The sequence below is a fragment of the Grammomys surdaster genome, unplaced genomic scaffold (assembly GCF_004785775.1).
Source record: "Grammomys surdaster isolate TR1022 unplaced genomic scaffold, NIH_TR_1.0 260, whole genome shotgun sequence".
NCBI classification, from domain to species: Eukaryota; Metazoa; Chordata; class Mammalia; order Rodentia; family Muridae; genus Grammomys; species Grammomys surdaster.
The window spans coordinates 595,009-599,360 of NW_021604701.1; positions in this window are offsets into that span (position 1 = coordinate 595,009).

Genomic DNA, 4,352 nt, shown 5'->3' on the forward strand with positions numbered 1-4,352 from the left:
CTTCAGGTTAGAATCATCTGATCTGGTGGCAAGGTTCCTTCCTTCCTTCCTTCCTTCCTTCCTTCCTTCCTTCCTTCCTTCCTTCCTTCCTTCCTATTTTGCATAATGTCAGGCAAATGCTCTACAAGTAGGCTAAATCTCATTTCATTTTTTTTTTTTTGGAGACAAGGTCATGTATAGAGCAGGCTGGTCTCCAACTGTTTATGTAGCTGAAGATGATGACCTTGACTTCAAATTTTTTTGAGGTGGGGTCTCATGTAGCAATGCATGCCTTGAACTCACTGTGCACCAAGTATGAATTTGAGCTTTTGATCCTCTGACTTCTACCTTCTCAGTGCTGGGCTCACGGGTATGCGCCAAAAAGCCTGGTGTATGTGCTACTAGGGGTTAAACTCGGGATTTTGTACATGCTAGCAAACAACTGGGCTATACCCCTTTGCTTTTTGGATGATTGGGTAATGAGAAAAAAAAACCATCCAACTGCTGTGAAATAAAACTCCTATATGACACAAATGTAAGAAGAAACCAAAGCCCAGAAAGGGAAAGTGACTTGAAAAAGGTCATGCGGCCTTGGCGGTGCCAGGGACAGAGCCCAGTTCCTTGACTTGTAACATAGTGTGAGTTTCACTGACCATGTTTCTTCCTGTGGGGGGTTGGCAAAGAAAGAGAGCGAGTCCCTGGTACGGTCAGTCTGTGTCTGAGGCATACAAGAAAGACTGTTTCACACTCCCCGTAGCTTACCTGCACCACAAATCTGCCAGGGGACTATTCCTAACTCACATCTCAGAGGTTAAGAAACTGGCTCAAGGTTCCGGTGAGATGGTGCTGGGTTGTTTTTCTTGCCAGATTTCGAAAAGGGTGTTTGTCCACTGAGTTGTGACTTCAGAGATGGCTTCCATGCCTCATATTGTGGGCTCAACTTGTAAGAGCAAGTGCAGCTCTTTCCTTCTGTGTGAAGATTAGATACAATCACAAGGATACTAGGTGCTGTCCCTACTCTCTTGTTCATGACCAGAAAGCATTCTGTAGCTGACTGCTAGGCTGCCACACTCAGCAAAGACTAGGAAGCACAGAGGTGGCTGGGCCCCGGATCTCCACACGGAACATAGGGCTGGTGCTAGAACAATGGAGGGTGAATGCACACAAAACCCATATTGCAGATTGGACAAGTTAAGGCTCAATAAATGTTACTTTCTTTCCAGATTATTTCCTTTAGGTACACACTTCAATTTCCCAGCCACAGGGCCTCCAGCCCTCATTTGATATGATTTCCATTGCATTTCCTTGCCATATACATTCATTGATTGTCATTTGCCAACTCCCAGAGTTGTTTCTTTCATTCAGAAGTGAAAAGTATCAAGAAGAGCGAGCTCCTTCCTCCCCCATCAAGATGGTCCACTGGTTAAGAGTGTTTGCAGTGCAGTTATGAAGGCTGGAGTTCATATCTCAGCACCAGTACATCCTACAAAGGCCTGTAACTCCAGCTCTGAGAGATCCAGTGCACTCTGTTTTGGCTTCTGTGCATGCACAGGCATGCACATGTGCATGTCCATGCATGAATACATGCATGAACACACACACACACACACACACACACACACACACACACACACACCAGTAAGTCCTTAAGAAAAATAAAGAGATATAACAGGGGCAAATTTAGTGACTCATGCCTTTAATCCCAGAAATTTCAAGGCTGAGCCAGAATTTCAGATTTCAGTTAGGGCCAGCCTAGTGTACACAGTGAAACCCTGTCTCCAAACAAGAGAGAAGAAAAAGGGGAAAGGAAAGAAAGGAAAGGGGGGGGGGAGGAGAAGCGAAAAGAATGAAAGGAAGGAAAGGAAAGAAAATAAAGTGATATGGAATTGGCTCTTGGGGCTGGATGTGTCATTTAATGGTGGAGCACTTGCCTAGCATGTGAGTGGCGCCCAAGGACAGTGGACCCTTGAAAATGAAGAATGAAAAAAAAATTGCCAATAAAATGAAAGTTGGAGAGGGAACTCCTAGGCAATAGTGTAAAATATGATGAAGGTCCCTGGTATGAAGCAGAGGAAGCGAGCCAGTCAGGTGGACGCTGAGACAGGTGGAACGAGCCCCCCAGCTGTGCCTGTTGATGGCAGGAAGGGCGTGGATCTCATGGGAAGATAATTGGAAACTTCTGGGTTAGGGAGTGGTCTGCAAATGCCAGTGGTGCTTTGTGTGGGAGGCTGATGGGAGAGGAATGGAAAGCAGTCAAGGGGCTGTGGGAGGGGCGGAGTGAGAAGCAAGGTGGCCTGCTTGGAGCAGAGACTAAGGTGAAGGAGGGAGAGCAGATCTTACTGGTGAAGGCGCATTAGCATCGATGATGTCTCTGACTTAGGGAGCCTAGGAAGAGGGGCAGTGTGGGAATTGGAAGGACAAACATAGGCTTGGATGCTGTACACATGGCAGAAGAGGTCAAGGCCGGAGGCAGAGAGCCATCACTAGCACCTGGGAGACTAAAGCCTAAAGGCAGATAGAGGGCCCAGACTGGTGCCAGGGACAAGGGGGAAGCATGGGCATTGGAGATTTGTGTCATCATGTCTTGCTACATCTGCATTGCTCTGCAATGGTAACCTTCCTGATACATCAGTCTGACATCTCGGAAGCGTTTAACTTCATGGCCAAGGTGTGCATGACAAGCTGAAGGCAACGGCTGTGTGCACAGGTGCATGCACAGAATTCTAGCAAGCCAGTAAAAGAAGTGACCCTGGCATCTAGGATGGAGTTTGGGAATCCCAGCAGGTCATAAAGAATTAAGGGGAGGGAAGAGCTTCCTTAAATCCTGAGATATGCCCAAGGCCCCAGTGGCAGAAACAGGTTTTCAAAAATTCAGACTCTTCAGTTGAAAGTTTACAACTTATCTTTGGTAACAAATCCCCTCAGCTGGTTCTTTGAAGCTCCAGGCTCACTTCGTTCGTCTTGGAGAAGAAGAATGTCTGTCAAATACCCACGTCAGACTACTGTAGTTCTTTCAACTGAAATTGATGTTCCACGGAAAAGAGGCCTGTTGAGCTCTTGCCTCTGCCACCCCTGCAGCTTGCTGAGGAGCGGCCAGCTCAGTGGCAGCACTTTCTATGCTCTCCGTTTCTTCACACAGGATATTAAAATGACCTGCGCACAGGGGTGACGGTTTAATAAAATGAGCCTTTTCCATTGCTTTGTCAAAGCTACTTTTCAATTAGACTGGGAGCTTTCTTAATTTTCTTTCTTGGATAGTGTACAATGGTAGTGGGTACAAGGACAGGCGTTAGCATCCATCCTTACAGACCTTCCCGACTTGCACTTGTGAACTAGATAAGTGCACAATACATATTAACTAACTCCTAACTGCAGTGAAGGAAGAATCCAGGGCACAGAGAGGACACATGACAGAGATTATGGTGTAGTCTGGGAAATTTGATGGTAAATAGAACTTTTCATTCGTGTTTCAAGCAGCTAGCTTTTTTTTTTTTTTTTTTGTATGGTGCTGGGAATCAAATCCAGGGCCTTGCACAAACTAGACAAACACACAGCCTTCATACCCTTTCAACAGCCACACAGTTCCTTCTATCTGGAGGATGTACTGGTCTTGCAGAAGACCTGACTTCAGTTTCCAGCATCCACACTGGGTGGCTCACAACTGTCTGCAACTCTAGCTCAGTGAGATAATCGTAGACCTCTAGCCTTCGCAGGTACCTATGCTCACACACATAGACGTACCCACAGATACACACGCATGCACATGTGCTTAATCATTTTATTAGAGGCATGCAGCAGTCTCCCTTTACATCATAGCCAGTGATTTTTGAAAATTACATTTAAATTTTTTCTGGGGAAGGAAGGGTGCAGTGGCATACGTGTGGTGGTCAGAGGTCCTGAGGAGCAAACTCAGGTTGACAGATAAAAGAAAGCAAACTCACACATGTTCTCTGACTTTCACATGTGCACCATGATATATGCATACCAATTCTTACCCTCTCTCTCTCTCTCACACACACACACACACACACACACACACAGACACGTGCGCACACTAAATAAATGTTGTTTTAAGGATTTTATTATTTTAAATTATATGTATGCATGTGTATCTGTGGTACATCTATGTGTGTGAGCATAGGTACCTGCAAAGGCTAGAGGTGTAGGATTATTCCAATGACCTGGAGTTGCAAGCAGTTGTGAGCCACCCAACGTGGATGCTGGAAACTGAACTCAAGTCTTCTGAAGGACCAGTACTCTTAACCGCTGGGCCATCTCTCTAGCTCCCAATAAAATAATATTATTTTAAATTAATTATTTTATGCATATACCTGTGAACCATGTGCATACCTAATATATAGAGGCCAGAGGGG